At 44.4% G+C, this 16,729-nt stretch overlaps 1 protein-coding gene across 6 annotated transcripts in view; it reads right to left on the bottom strand.

Moving 5' to 3' along the window:
* ARAP1 (ArfGAP with RhoGAP domain, ankyrin repeat and PH domain 1) overlaps positions 1-16,729 on the bottom strand; it is a 331,554-nt gene that overhangs the window by 234,549 nt on the left and 80,276 nt on the right. Inside the window, exon 1 of one of the 6 annotated variants that reach the window (XM_033947926.1) lies at positions 14,810-14,955. The exons of 3 other annotated variants lie outside the window; for them this stretch is intronic. The gene's annotated coding sequence lies outside the window, so the exon portion shown is untranslated. Of the gene's footprint in view, positions 1-6,459; positions 6,544-14,809; positions 14,956-16,729 lie in introns of those variants that run through there. 2 more of the 6 variants (XM_033947928.1, XM_033947927.1) reach the window with 2 other exon arrangements.

Here is a 16,729-nt window from a genome sequence, read left to right as displayed (position 1 = left end):
CAAAGCTGATGGCATTCCCTGTTTCGTCCTAGATTTTCGGGCTGTTAATATTTTGGTAATTCTCATTGCCCTTATGTTTCTTCCACCATTCCATCGGCAGCCAATGATTTTTTTCTGTCATTTTCCTAAAGAATGTTTTATTTTAGTCCCTTTGGTGAAGCTTTTCAGCTCCTTTTTTGCCTTCACCTTTAAGCAACAGTATACCTAGTGTGGAATGTCCTTCGGGCTATTCTACAAGTCATGCACTGCCCCTCATGGTCCTATTCTTATTTTGTACAACTTTTTGTGTTCCATAATTCAGGAGACCTATCCGATTGATAGTTTGTACCTTTTATAATGGTTGTCTGTGTGTGGTCACAAGGTGTCATGAAATAAACTGCACTGGTGTACATCTGAAGTGAAATACCTGGGTTTTGTCCTGTCTCATGGTCAGAGGAAAATCTGCACTTTCTGCACTGCTGCTATTCTGGGTCGGCCCCGCCCAGCTACCAAGAAAGACATGCTTACTTTTCTTGCTATGATTGGTCACTGCCGCCAATGGATCTCTGCTTGTTCCTTCTATGACCAGATTTTGAGACAGACCCTGGTTTCTGAAATGACTGCTCTTATCAGATGGACTTATGAAATGTTGGACATTTAAGATGTGCTTTGGTTTCTAGCTCAAGTTTGGGTTTTCCTGCTTATGCCCACATGTTTTATCTCTTTGTTTGGGACTATTGTAACACCATGAAGGGAGAACATGGCGGTAAGTTACGCTCTGTTGCCTTTTTTTATAGTCACTCCTGTTCAAGTTCCCTGACTGCTTGTGCTATGGTGGTAGAGATGGTTACTTTTCTGATCCTAGGTCACCCCATTACCCTTCATACTTTTCACGATGTCCAAGCCCTTCTTTTAAATAGGCTTCTGGGTCTCAAGGGTGAACAGGATTCTCTTCCTCTCTTTTTTCACAGCTTCAGTCCTTTGTTACCACCCCCTCCTCTGAATTTGATGCCTGGCGTTTGGCAGGTGCCCAAAGCCGCCCTTTTGGACGGACTTTGGTGCAAAGAGGGGAAACCCTGGATACCAGCTGCTAGCTCTCCCTTATTCATTGCCCAATATCATGGTATTGGTTATCGTAGTGCTCGCTCGACATTTTAACTTCTTGCTAGTGATATTTTCATTCTTGACCTTTTGCTCCTTGATACAGAGATATATAGCTTGATAATTACAGCTGGCACGGTTGTGAATTGAAAATAAATTGGAAAATACAATTCCTTTCTAGTGTTTTAGCTGAAATTAGGATGTTGCTAATTTAAAATGGGTTTTTCCGGATTTATACATAGCCATCCCAGATCCATTTTGGCACAGATATTTCTAATGTTTTCCACGGGTCCTCTTTATCACTGCAGAGATAGAGACGCTCCAAAGAGACATTAGCTTTATGCCTTTTTCCAAATATGAGATGGTTATGATATACATTATTTGTTGTTTTGGTTTTTTTATATCAATGTGTTTATTTGCAGAGTTAAATTCAGCCCTGCACACTTGACAGATGGAGAAATAGCTCCACGTTTAAAAACTTTATGTTTTGTCTGTGTCATGTCTACTTGTCTTAGTTTAGTGGGTACCCCAGGATACATAATATTGGCCATTTCTAGAGCTCTTTTTCCACTTCTTACTAGCCTAACTGCGCAATGTTCTTTTACTTTTAGCTTTTATATTCTGAATATAGTTTAGTTAAGGGTTATATGTTTAAGAAAAAAGTTTTACTTTATGCAGCGTTTATTTCGTGGTGTTCCCTACATATGATCCATACATTTCTGAATACATTCAGTATATCAGTATGGTTTCTCTGAGGTGCATAATAGTTATATGAAGCACGAAAAAACATATCTTTTTGGCTTGTTCAATTAAGAACCTTAAGTAAGTGAGTATTGTCTCTCTTTTGCAATAGCTATGCTAAGTAAATGAATTGGTATTGTGCATGTTGCCACATTCAGTACAGGCAACATGGTTTCTCTTGTTTTCTATCTCTTATTTGGATCACATTGGAGTACAGCTGCTGAATGATATTTGGAATGCTTTCCAAGCATCTCTTTTCAAGTATCTCTTTCTGTATGCACAGACATCTGGCTGCTCTCCCTTTGAGATTCTCACGGGATGACCTTTCCCCGCCCCATGGGTGGATTTTCCCTTGATACAGGAGGAATACGTCCAAAAGCTAATTTAAATATTAGGGCTTGTTCAAAGAAACGTGTCTTGCACTTCTCCTTTCTCTCCACAGATTCCTACCCATTTTTTCCAGCCTGGTGATTATCCAGCAGCTTTCCAAGGATCGGAAGCAGACAGATTTCCCCTTTGGCCTTCCCACTACTGTGATCGCTGTGCCCAGGCCCGCTGCACTCACTGAGGAGTTTCCTGTTTGGATCCACGCAAGTCGCTTGAAGAGGGTTAACCTAAAACCCCAGAAGCAAGTCTTCCCTGCGCAGATTTCACCTCCTCCAGTAGAACAACATGATGATCTCATTGCAGCATTCTACCAACTTTATCATTCTCTTACTGGCACTGCTGCTGCTAGTTTTTCTCCCTGTATGGATGATTTCTAACTGGGTCTACAGGGATGATGTGTTCTGGGTTCACGACACTTTCTGCCCATACCCATCTGTAAATTACATTCCTGCTGTAAACAGCACCCCCGACACCTCTTTGCGAACACGACGTCAAGCTGGACTACTCCCTCGCAAAGGCTGTCCTTCAATTGGAATCCAGAAAAGACCGATAGTATGCTACCCTTTGGTATAATTCCAGCAGTGTGCAAGTTGCCACCTTCTCCTTTGAGTATTGTGACATTGTGGACTGTTCATCAATTGATATCCCAAGGCTGTGCCATTGGTCCTCAGAGATTCCTAAAACTAAGGACATATATGTATATGTTACTGACTTACGTTGGGGGGATAAGTGTGCATTCTGGGGAGTGGTAGGGTGGAATATTAATACTGACTGGGCTTATAAACTAGAAAATACCCTGAAAAACAGTGGACCAAAATGGTAAATCACTGCTTACTTGTATGACCCTTCATAAGGTTGGACACTGTTATAGGAAAAGTGTTCCTGCACAAATTATTAAGCTTTCTCTTACTATTGACAACCCTAGACCTACTGATGAAGGTATGTACATTATGGACATGAGGTTTAAGGGTGGGTCTAGCTATCATCAGTTTTCTTACGGGATCTATCTACCTCCACTCATCCTCTCCCGCCATCTTGTGGGGACCCCAAAAAATACTAACCCACTGGCCCCTACATTCAATAAACTTACTGACATGATGGCTATTGCCAATCCCACTTTTGAAGATATTGTGGCTGTTGAGGTAGGGTTTTCAGAACGTAACCTTTGGTTAGAATGGATGAAATACACTGCTGATCAACATAATAAGAGTAATTGTTACATATGTGCTCAAGCTAGGCCCCATCTAGGAACCGTACCTCTGGACCTCCCTCCTGGTATCCAACCATGCTTTTTTGGGTTATTTACCAATATCTCCTCTAATTTTACCGATCCCCTTTGTGCGCTATGGCGTTCTAAATACCCTTTGTTGCCAGGACAGCAAAAGCTTGATATTGCCGTTATCATCTATAAGGGCAATTACATATGTCATGTTTCTAATCTGACACAGAGTAGTTTTGTAGGTAATTTACCCCCAGGTTATTGTTCTGTCTTGGCTCATAGGTATGCCCCATTGTTGCTGCATCAGATTTGATATTTACTGGCTTTATGGAGACTTTTGGCTCCCTGTTAAGCTACCCAGCCAGTGGATAGGCCAGTGCACTTTAGTTAAGGTTACCATGCTTCTGCATATTCTTTCTGAAAGGCATCCTTCCTATTCACATGGTTTTTCCTTTTATTTGTCTTGATATAAATCTGATCACATGTATACATAGATGCTATAGGGGTCCCAAGAGGGGTCCCAGATGAATTTAAGGCCCGAGCTCAGGTTAAGGCTGGGTTTGAGTTCCTTATTCCCTTTATTACTATTAATAAGAATGTTGATCGGATTAGTTAAAATTATTATAATCAGCAACGCTTTGTGAACTATTCTAGGAACGCCTTGCAAGGTATTACTGATCAATTAGGCTCCACTTCTCAGATGGTTCTCAAAATCATATGGCCCTAGATATGATTCTAGCTGAGAATTCTGAAAAATTCTCCTCAGTATTTTATGCTGTTGTACTTTTCTTTCTGACAATATAGGTCCTCCTATGGACATTCAGAAATTAGCAGACCTCTTTGCTGAGTTCAAATGTAACTCTGATTTATCTAATTCTTGGGATCAGCACTTTAGTTGAATGCATAATCTCTTATTATTTGCACTCTTATCTTGACTGCTCATGTACTGTGTTATTCGTATTACAGCTCCTAAAAAGACCCCTCCTTGAGAGACATACCTAGAGTATCACTCCCTTCCAGCTCATGCTGTGTATTTGTGACGTCATTTACATGACGTAAGAGGGGAATTGAACGGACACGTATCAGAACTTTAGTAAGTGTCCTTAGGCATATGTTGTTTAAAGATGCAAAGGTAGGCCCTGTTTATCTTTCCCTTCTTTGAAGATGGTATAAGGACATCTATGTTTGTCTTTCTTTCTTTGACATGAATGTTTAAACAGAGTTGTAGTGAAGTGAATTCAATTGTTTTGTTAAGCCGTATTTACAGACAGATTTAGTTAAGAAGCTCTGCTGGTCAAGGCTTTTTCTTACCTTTTGGACTTCAATCTCTAGATAGGAAAAATGCTGATGTGTTTAAAGTTTCATGTGACCTTACGTCACATGCCATCACATGCTGGCAAACCTGATTCGTATAAATATGTGAAACTCATAATAAAAGACGGACATATTTGAAAGATGGTTTCTGGTCTTTAAGATGTGTCCCCAGGTACCTGACTTACATATGACAGAGACAGAGAAAGTATGGGGCAGGAATTGGGACCTGAATCCTTTTCATAAACTGACACATTTTGATCACTAAATTGAAAATAAAATCATTTTTCCTACCTTTGCCTTCTGGTGATTTCATGAGTCTGGTTGCGTTTCCTTCTGTCTGTCTATCCTTTCTTTCATTTCTTTCTTTCTGCACTCAGACCCAACAATTGTCCCTTTCTGTTCCCTCCCTCTTTCCTTCCCATGTCCTTAGTGCCCCCAGTGCCTCTGTCCTGTATCTTTAGTGCTCCCAGTGCCTCCTTCCCATATCCTTAGTGCCCCCAGTGCCTCTGTTCTGTGTCCATAGTGCCCCCAGTGCCTCCTTCTCATGTCCTTAGTGCCCCCAGTGCCTCTGTCCTGTATCCTTAGTGCCCCCAGTGCCTCCTTCCTATGTCCATAATGCCCCCCAGTGCCTCCGTCCTGTGTCCTTAGTGCCCCCAGTGCCTCCTTCCCATTTCCTTAGTGCCCCTTCCTATGTCTTTAGTGCCCCCAGTGCCTCCTTCCCATGTCTTTAGTGCCCCCAGTGCCTCCTTCCTATGTCCATAATGCCCCCCAGTGCCTCCGTCCTGTGTCCTTAGTGCCCCCAGTGCCTCCTTCCCATTTCCTTAGTGCCCCTTCCTATGTCTTTAGTGCCCCCAGTGCCTCCTTCCCATGTCTTTAGTGCCCCCAGTGCCTCCTTCCTATGTCCCTCTCACTGCCTTCCACACTTTGTCCCACCCCCCAACCCCTGAAGCCAGCCAGCCTGCTTGCCTGCCTACCTCCTTCCCTCTCTGCCTCGCAAAAAAAAAAAAAAAAAAAAAAGCAAGCCTCCCTCCTTCCTTTCCCCCGGTCTGCTGCTCTTACCGCCCTGCTGCTACTGCTAAAGTCGACAAGTCTTCTTTCCGACGTCAATTCTGGCCAGGCAGCGATTGGCTGGCCCAGAACGTCCTCTCTGACGTCTGAATTGATGTCGGAAAGAAGACTTCCTGTCAGGTTTAGCTGCAGGAGTGGCAGGGTGGTAAGAGCAGCAGACAGGGAGAAAGGAAGGAGGGAGGCTTTTTTTTGGCGCGCGACAGGTAGGGACAGGAAGTGATCGCCTGTCCTGTTGTCCCCGAGCACAGCTTCGGGTGCGCTGTCCCTGAAAATGGGACATTTCGGCGTCCCATAGCTGTGTGTGGGGACAACGGGTCAGGAGGTCTGAAAACGGGATGATCCCGTTCAAAACAGGACGTATGGGCATCTTAAGCAGGAGGGAGAAAAGCTGGTGAGAGATAATCACTAAGAGGAAGGGGAAAAGGGGGAGGGGAGAGAAACCAGGAAGAAGGTCTGAAATGATGAGGACCAAAACTCAGCCAGACAAGGAGGGAGATGGAAAGAAAAAGAGAGAGAAGGCCAGGTGATTTTGATCAAGGGTGACGCCAGTTAAAGGTCCTGAATCTGAAAGAAGGGAGAGAGGAAGGGGAAAGCATTATACTTTTGAACAGGGTGATCTGCACCCCCTCCCCTCCCAACACGCAGCCTACCTTGAGAGAGTATCAGTGCCCAGCAGCCCAGACGGGCCCTGGTTGCTGTGCCAGGAAGACCTGGGGCCTCTCCCCCCTCCCCTTCCAAGGGCTTCTCAACTACTTCCTGCTCTCAAGCACTCGCTGACTTCCTGAAGGCCTCGGAGGGGAAGCCAAACACAGCATCAGTCAGCAAGAACAGGCTGCCTGGACCGCATTGTGTGTGTGTGGGGGGGGGGGGGGGTGGAGCGAGCCCCAGCACCTCTGTATACCCAGCAGATATGCCGCTGCCAGCTGCATGGGTGCTTGAGCATCTCCAGTATTGAATTCTGCCCACTGTATCCAGGACTGGGGTCATTCATGGCAATTTTAGCAGCACCACATCACTCTGAAAACCTGGATCCTACGAGCAGAGGTTGGCCCTAAGAGCGGGGCTCTCTCGTGGGATGTCACGAAGCAGACTGAAGCATCTTGCCAAGGCCAGCCAGGGCACCACACAGATGTTAGAAGAACCGGGACACTCGGCACTGCCATTTTCTCGTTCTGTTTTATGTTAGTCACACCAAAACAAACAAAGCTCTGAGTTATTTTAGGAACTCTTAATATTTACTTGCAAAAAAAAAAAGTATACAGGCAAACCTGTTTTTAACACGGCTCTGTGCCAGACCAAAATCTTCGGGCCTTTGATCTGTTGGTTCAAACATTTATTTTTAAGCAGGCATCGGCTTAGTCAGAGCATCCTGGGGTGAGGAGAGCTGTGAAAGGGCTTCAAAACTTGTAGAAATACGAGAATGTTGAATATTTCCTATAGAGGATTATGACTTTTTAAATAATGCTTACTGGGGGGGGGGGGGGGGGCGCAATAAACGTTTATACTCTGCGCTGATTACACTCATAGGAAAAGGGAAGTTTATCAGAGTGTACAGAGCACTGACGAGAGTTAGCTGGTAACAGGAGAATAAAGAGAATGTATGCTGAGCTGCTAACACTGAGTCAGTGGCAGGAGGAGAGGAAATCAGTATGCATTACACTGACAACTCAGAAGGGAACGTGAAAGAAGTGTACACAGCACTGATAACACTCATAAGAACATAAGAATAGCCTGACTGGGTCAGACCAATGGTCCTTCAAGCCCAGTAGCCCACTCTCACGGTGGCCAATCCAGGTCCCTAGTACCTGGCCAAAACCCAAGGACTAGCAACATTCCATGCTAGCGATCCAGGGCAAGCAGTGGCTTCCCCCATGTCTCTCAATAAAAGACTATGAACTTTTCCTCCAGGAACTTGTCCAAATCTTTCTTAAAACCAGCTACACTATCTGCTCTTACCATAACCTCTGGCAACACTTTCCAGAGCTTAACTATTCTCTGAGTGAAAAAATATTTCCTCCTATTGGTTTTAAAAATAATTCCCTGTAACTTCATCGAGTGTCCCCTAGTCTTTGTAATTTTTGACGGAGTGAAAAATCGATCCACTCGTACCCGTTCTACTCCACTCAGGATTTTCTAGACTTCAATCCTATCTCCCCTCAGCCGTCTCTTTTCCAAGCTGAAGAGCCCGAACCTTTTTAATCTTTCCTCATACGAGAGGAGTTCCATCCCCTTTACCATCTTGGTTGCTCTTCTTTGAACCTTTTCTAGCGCCATTATATCTTTCTTGAGATAAGGAGACCAGAACTGAACGCAATACTCAAGGTGAGGTCGCACCATGGAGTGATACAGGGGCATTATAACATTCTTAGTCTTGTTAACCATCCCTTTTTAAATAATTCCTAGCATCCTATTTGCTTTTTTGACTGCCACCGCACATTGGGCAGAAGATTTCATCGTATTGTCTACGATGAAACCCAGATCTTTTCCAAGGTGGACCCTAGCATCCGGTAACTGTGATGCAGGTTATTCTTCTCAATGTGCATCACTTTGCGTTTGTCCACATTTAATTTCATCTGCCACTTGGATGCCCAGTCTTCCAATTTCCTAAGGTCCTCCTGCAATTTTTCACAATCTGCATGCATTTTAACAACTTTGAACAGTTTAGTGTCATCTGCAAATTTAATCACCTCACTCGTCGTTCTGATTTCCAGATCATTTATAAATAAATTAAATAGCACTGGTCCCAGTACAGACCCTTGAGGCACTCCATTGTTTACTCTCCTCCATTGAGAAAAATGACCATTTAACCCTACCCTCTGTTTTCTATCCGATAACCAATTCTTAATCCACAACTGAACTTTGCCACCTTTCCCATGACTCATCAAGAAGAAAGTCTAGCTTCAGCAATTTGACTTCCTCTGGGTCTCATTGTCTATTTTCGGATGTGCTGTAAAAAGGCAAGGCTGCACGTCCCCGGGCACCAGCTGGGCTGTCAGCTGTCCATCTCGCCATCCGTCCAATGATGGGACAGTCCCCGAGAGGATCTAGAATCAGAAAATATTAAATATTGAACTAAGGCCAGTACTGGGCAGACTTGCACGGTCTGTGTATGACCGTTTGGTGGGGATGGACTGAGGAGGGCTTCAATGGCTGGGAGGGTATAGATGGGTTGGAGTAGGTTTTAACTGAGATTTTGGCAGTAGGAACCCAAGCACAGTACCGGGTAGAGCTTTGGATTCTTGTCCAGAAATGTCTAAGAAGATAAAATTTAAATTGAATCAGGTTGGGCAGACTGGATGGACCATTCGGGCCTTTATCTGCCGTCATCTACTATGTTATGTTACTATGAGTTTGACAGACTTCTGCTCTCTCTTCCTGCAATGTGCGCCAGTAGCTGGCAAAAGGCTGATGTTCAATCTCTCTGATTTAGGGCTTTGCATTTCAGATTTCCAAGCCTCTGTACAGGGCTGGAAGGACTGAGGAAGCCTGTCTAGTGGCAAGAGGGAATTTATAGTGGGCTGAGATAAGAGTCCTACAAGTTGCTCTCCTACCCAAGGTCCTTGCAGCTTAGGGTTTCACATTACAAAGGGTCTCACCAATTTCTGATCTCAGGAGGTGGCTCGGCTACCCCCGTGGTTGGTGGGGAACCTGGAAATTCAGTGCCAGAGCTGTATCCAGCCATTGGCATTGAATTTTTGGTCTACATTCAGCCACGGTAGGCATTGCCAGACAAGCTAATTTCGTCAGCTAGTTGGCTAAATCATAATAGTCAAAGATAAACCTGCTTTTTAAGTGGGTCTATCTGGCCGCTAGACTTGGATGGTTAGCCAATGAGTATTGGCACTGAGCAGGTATGTCGCATGACATACCTGGTGACCAGACTCGTCAGTGACCGGGAAATTCAGTGCAAGACGAAGGTGCTGGCACTCTATCTGGTGACCAGCTTTGAATTTCTGGTTTTTGTGGGCCAGCGGGAGACACATGGATATCTCCCACTGAATATCACAGAAAGGAATCGACAAAATAGAGCAGGAAAAAAAATTATTCACAATGTCCAATGTGACACAGACAAGAGGACATGGACTGAAGCTAAGGGGGGACAAGTCCAGGACAAATATCAGGAAGTTCTGCTTCACGCAACGAGTGGTGGACACCTGGAATGCTCTCCCAGAGGAGGTCATTGCGGAATCCACCGTTCTAGGATTTAAAAGCAAACTAGATGCACATCTCCTTACGAGAGGCATAGAGTGATATGGGTGACTAAAATTACGCCAGGTGTACACCTGGCTGGGCCTCTGCGTGTGTGGATCGCCGGACTTGATGGACCGAAGGTCTGATCTGGAGATGGCGGTTCTTATGTTCTTATGTGATATTGGCCAGCCAGGAGCCATTCCTGGCCGGTCAGACAGCACTTAATTTTGGGCAGATGGTGTCCAAAGTTTGACGAACAATACAACATGCAACTATAGAATAGATCAGCTATGCTCGTAACCTAATTTCTTAATTAGTGCTACATTGGCAAATTATTGGTAATAAGTACGAATAGTTAGACTTAAAAGTGCCAGCTGGCAAGAATGTGCAATTATGGGGGCAACTGTGTTCCACCTCCTACTATATAAACTGAGCGCCTAATCTCTATGGTGGGTAACTCCAAGGGGGGCATGGACCTGGGAGGGGCATAGACGGGTCAGGGCAATTAGGCACACAGTCACAGAATACTGCCATTTACGTGCCTCGTTGGCAGTCCTTAGGGCAAGGATTTATACCAGTTTTTGTGCCAGGGCAAACGCTGCCGTCTGAAATTAGGTGCACAAAAGCAGACTCACGCTATTGTTCTGTAGAGGTCGCTCCTTGCAAAATTGCGGTTATAGAACTGACAATTAGGGGGAACTTCAACAAAGGGCGCTACCGCATTAGAGCACACTAATAATTAGCGCAATGGGCTTTAGCGTTTAGGCATGCTAATCGTTAGCCCTCGCTAATGCGGTAGCGCAAAGTCTCCCTCCCCCCCCCCCCTTAGCAACCAAATGTTTATTGTCTAACTGGCAAAATTTGCCCCAATATGCATAATCCAGCACCAGGTGTGGAGGGAGAATGGAATTGGAAATTAATGGGGGAGGGGGATTTGACTGGAGGAGACAGAAGCAAGACTACACGTCCCCCTCCCCCCTCTCTTCTGGTGCTCCAGGAACCAATGCTCGATGCACTAAAACCAGGATTTTATATTTTATCTGCGCTATCACGAGCAGCCAGTGTTGTTTCTTCAGCAAAAGAGTTACACGATCTCTGGCCCTGGCATAAAAAAGCAAAATCTAATCACTGTATTTCAAGCAGCTGTAAGTGATTCAATTAAAACTGCAGACATCTTACATGACTTAAGCCATGAAGAAGTATATTCTTTGCTCTCTTATCCAAAAAAAATGGCTCATGGGTCTAATTTTCCCAAAGAAAAATATGAGGTTTTAACCATCTGTGATATATATGGACCAAAAGATAACTTAGTGTCTCAAACCACTCCTAGAGATGTAATAATATCTTTAACTAAAACTGGATGGCATTGAAACTGAGGTGTATGAGATGCTGCTGAAAAGGTCTCAGCCCAACCAGGAAGAGAACGATGTGGGGCCATGAAACTTACAAGCTATTCCACACTTTTCTTGACTCTTTGTTTCAAACAGGCAAATGCATCTGGGAAATGGGCACAAGTATAGGGAAACCGAGCCATTGTGACATCACCGATGAGGTTGGCTCTAAGGCATTATGACATCACAACCGAAGGGGGTCCGAAAAAAGTTCTCAGCCCAACCAGGAAGAGAACGATGTGGAGCCATGAAACTTACAAGCTATTCCACACTTTTCTTGACTCTTTGTTTCATACAGGCAAATGCATCTGGGAAATGGGCACAAGTATAGGGAAACCGAGCCATTGTGACATCACCGATGAGGTTGGCTCTAAGGCATTATGACATCACAATAGGAGGGGCCGAAAAAAGTTCTCAGCCCAACCAGGAAGAGAACGATGTGGAGCCATGAAACTTACAAGCTATTCCACACTTTTCTTGACTCTTTGTTTCAAACAGGCAAATGCATCTGGGAAATGGGCACAAGTATAGGGAAACCGAGCCATTGTGACATCACCGATGAGGTTGGCTCTAAGGCATTATGACATCACAATAGGAGGGGCCAAAAAAAGTTCTCAGTCCAACCAGGAAGAGAACGATGTGGAGCCATGAAACTTACAAGCTATTCCACACTTTTCTTGACACTTTTCAAGGCAAATTCATCTGGGAAATGGGCACAAGTATAGGGAAACCGAGCCATTGTGACATTACTGATGAGTTTGGCTCTAAGGCATTATGACATCACAATAGGAGGGGCCGAAAAAAGTTCTCAGCCCAACCAGGAAGAGAACGATGTGGAGCCATGAAACTTACAAGCTATTCCACACTTTTCTTGACTCTTTATTGCAAACAGGCAAATGCATCTGGGAAATGGGCACAAGTATAGGGAAACCGAGCCATTGTGACATCACCGATGAGGTTGGCTCTAAGGCATTATGACATCACAACCGAAGGGGGTCCGAAAAAAGTTCTCAGCCCAACCAGGAAGAGAACGATGTGGAGCCATGAAACTTACAAGCTATTCCACACTTTTCTTGACTCTTTGTTTCATACAGGCAAATGCATCTGGGAAATGGGCACAAGTATAGGGAAACCGAGCCATTGTGACATCACCGATGAGGTTGGCTCTAAGGCATTATGACATCACAATAGGAGGGGCCGAAAAAAGTTCTCAGCCCAACCAGGAAGAGAACGATGTGGAGCCATGAAACTTACAAGCTATTCCACACTTTTCTTGACTCTTTGTTTCAAACAGGCAAATGCATCTGGGAAATGGGCACAAGTATAGGGAAACCGAGCCATTGTGACATCACCGATGAGGTTGGCTCTAAGGCATTATGACATCACAATAGGAGGGGCCAAAAAAAGTTCTCAGCCCAACCAGGAAGAGAACGATGTGGAGCCATGAAACTTACAAGCTATTCCACACTTTTCTTGACACTTTTCAAGGCAAATTCATCTAGTAAATGGGCCTTTGTGACATCACCGATGAGGCTGGCTCTTAGGAATTGTTGGAATGAGGCATTATGACATCACAATGGGCGGGGCCGCTGAAAAGTTCTCAGCCTAACCATAAAAGTTATGCTCATAAATTTACATGTTATTCCACACTTTTCTTGACACTGCTCGTTTAAATTCATATCATTGAAACAAAAGTGTCAAGAAAAGTGTGGATTAATTTGTAAGTTTCATGGCTCCACTGTACATCATTCTTTTCTTGGTTGTGCTGAGAAATTTTCAGTGGCCCCTCGTAAACGGTAGACCTTGCTTACAAGAGAACCAAGTTGCCTTGAATTTTTTGGGATTCAAGAATAATTTATGATTCACAAGTACTTATTAATTGGATCAAACCTTCATTCAAGATCAGCCTGAAAGAAAGTTCCAAGTATCTTGGGCAACCACCAGATGGCTATCGTCGGCATAAAAAGAAGCTACAATCCCAGATCCTGAATCAATAAGGCTACAGAGGATACGAAAACATTAATTCCCCCTTTTACAAAGCCGCATTAGGCTTTTTTTATCACCGGCCGCGGCGGTATTAACTCCAACGCTCATGGGATTTCTATGAGTGTTGGAGCTAATACCGCCGTGGCCGATGATTAAAAAAAGCCTAACGTGGCTTTGTAAAAGGAGCCCTAATTAAAATACCAGTAGATGCCAACACTGACCCTTCCAGCACACTCAGAGAATAGTTAAGCTCTGGAACGTATTGCCAGAGGATGTGGTAAGAGCGGATAGCATAGCTGGTTTTAAGAAACGTTTGGACAAGTTTCTGGAGGAAAAGTCCATAGCCTGTTATAGAGAAAAACATGGGAGAAGCCACTGCTTGCCCTGTATTGGTAGCATGAAATATTGCTACACCTTGGGTTTTGGCCAGGTACTAGTGACCTGGATTAGCCACCGTGAGAACAGGCTACTGGGCTTGATGGACCATTGGTCTGACCCAGTAAGGCTATTCTTTTGTTCTTATGTTATGTTCTTAAATGAAAAAGGGAAGTTCACAGAAACTTAATCATTAACAACAACTTGAAAAGTACGATTTGAGAAATATGAATGAAACCAGTTTAGCATAACACCCGAGAACCTGGTCTCCTCCCATCAGAAGAGACAAATGATTTATTGTAATCACTCAGAGAATAGTTAAGCTCTGGAACACGTTGCCAGAGGTTGTGGCAAGAGCGGATAGCGTAGCTGGTTTTAAGAAAGGTTTGGACAAGTTCTTGGAGAAAAAGTCCATAGTTTGTTATTGAGAAAGACATGGGGGAAGCCACTGCTTGCCCTGGATCGGTAGCATGGAATGTGGCTACTCTTTGGAATTCTAGAATCTTGTTACTCTCTGGGATTTCAGAATCTTGCTATTCTTTGAGATTCCGTATGGAATGTTTCTACTCTTTGGGATTCCGGAATCTTGCTTTTGTTTGAGATTCTGCTTGGAATGTTGCTACTCTTTGGGTTTTGGCCAGGTCCTAGGGACCTGGATGGGCCACCGTGGGAACGGGCTACTGGGCTTGATGGTCCATTGGTCTGATCCAGTATGTTGTTATATTTACAGTATATTAAATAAATTGAACTTGAACTTTCCCATAGCTAATAATCCTCTCTGGTCATCCCAGTCCCTCTTGAATTTCCCTCCTGTTTTTCTTGGGAAGTTCTTGTTTGCATCCACCGCCCTTGCTAAGAAGGAATATTTCCTTGTATAAATCCTAAGTCTATTCTTTCACCTTCATATTACAATCCCTTGTTCGAAAACCTTATTTCTACTGAAAAATGATTGCCTTTCCTGCAAATAGCTAGCAAATATTTGAATGTCCCTAACATAATTCCATCTCCCCCTCCCCAAACAGCCTTACTTAAGTTATACTTAAATCTAAAGTCTTACCTCCGAGGTGTTTAATCCAGTTACCACGTCACGAAGCCGCATGAGATACCACGGTACAAAGGCATCCTAGTGAATTTCAAGGCAAAGCTCCTTTGAAACGGAAATGTGCCCTGGAGATGGACCCCCCCCCCCCCCAAAACCAGAACCCAGTATAATTTTCAAACAAAAGACAGTTTGCAGTACTCAACCAGTAAAAGACCTCTACAGACAGCAAGACAAAGTGGTAACTGTCCCATGAGAGAGCAAAGTAACAGGATCGCTAAGGAAGCAGCAATGCGGAAGTTGCTGGAGGATCCAGAGGTATAGAGAGAAAGCCAGACTGCTGAACAAAGCTTAAAAGAGAAGCTACTTCCCACTGCTGTGCATTTCAGGGGATGCTGCCAAATTTAAAACAGGCTGAGCATTTTTTTTTTTTTTTTAAAGCATGTGATGTAAACAACTGGTTCTGCCATGTGACTCTGGAAGAGGTCAGACCAATGGTCCATCAAGCCCAGTAGCCCGTTCTCACGGTGGCCAATCCAGGTCACTAGGACCTGGCCAAAACCCAAGGTGTAGCAATATTCCATACAGAATCCCAAGGAGTAGCAAGATTCCGGAATCCCAAAGAGTAACAAGATTTTAGAATCCCAAAGAGGAGCAACATTCCATACAGAATTCCAAGGAGTAGCAAGATTCTGGAATCCCAAAGAGTAGCAAAAGATTCCGGAACCCCCAAAGAGTAGCAACATTCCATTCAGAATCCTAAAGAATAGCAAGATTCCGGAATCCCAGAGAGCAACAAGGTTCTAGAATCCCAAAGAGTAGCAAAAGATTCTGGAACCCCAAAGAGTAGCAACATTCCATGCAAAATCTCAAAGAACAGCAAGATTCCAGAACCCCATGCTACCGATATTCCAATATTCCATGCTACCGATCCAGGGCAAGCAGTGGCTTCCCCCATGTCTTTCTCAATAACAGACTTTTCCTCCAGGAACTTGTCCAAACCTTTCTTAAAATCAGCTACGCTATCCACTCTTACCACTTCCTCTGGCAACGCATTCCAGAGCTTAACTATTCTCTGAGATAGATAGAAATGACACGGGGACAAATTTGTCTCCGTCCCCGCGTGTTCTAGGCTTTTGCAGATGAGGACAGAGCTTTCAGGGATGGGACAGGGATGGAGACAAATTTGTCCCTGTGTCATTCTCTAATAGGAAGCCATCCAACAGATATGAGGTAGAGATCTGACTTATTGCTCACAGTCTCCTGAAGGGAACTCCACAAAGCAAGCTGCTAAAGATCCCGGGTGAAAGTCGCCATCAGACCGCTATTTATTTCCCACGTTACCCTGTCCAGAGTCCAGAGAACAAGGAATAAAACTAGAAAAGTCAAGCTGAATGCTGGATAAGGAACCTGGAGGTGTTTTCATTTCTCAGGAAGTCAATCGACAGCCTTCTGTTTCTAAAGCAGAGGTTCAAGAGTAGAGCTACGTGGACGAGGCTCAGTTGACCTAGCAGGAGTCGATCGTTCCGATGTATGCTTGCTTCTGTCCTCCCTCTTACTGCTGTATCTTGTTCCGATACCATTTACTGGGCTATAGCAGCAGCAGAACGTCTCAAACGGAGCTCAAGAAGGCAATAGGAATTTTGCAGATGGCCTAGAAGGGGGCCAAGATGTGGGATGCTCCTTCGAACCTCTGCCATAACTCTCGATTCTGCACACTTGCAGATGAACCAGGGACTCTGAATTTTTCTGCAAAAACTGCAGAATTGTCTTTTAGAATTTACTGCTGGGGAGGGGGGGTTATCTAGTGGGAATTTTTTTTCTTCATCTGCAACATATGTAGGTCCCAGCTCAATATCTGTCGGGACCTGCATAAGAACATAAGAAGTTGCCTCTGCTGGGTCAGACCAGGGGTCCATCGCGCCCAGCAGTCCGCTC

The sequence above is a fragment of the Geotrypetes seraphini genome, chromosome 6, assembly GCF_902459505.1.
Source record: "Geotrypetes seraphini chromosome 6, aGeoSer1.1, whole genome shotgun sequence".
Classification (NCBI taxonomy): domain Eukaryota; kingdom Metazoa; phylum Chordata; class Amphibia; order Gymnophiona; family Dermophiidae; genus Geotrypetes; species Geotrypetes seraphini.
This window is presented reverse-complemented; position numbering and strand designations above follow the sequence as displayed.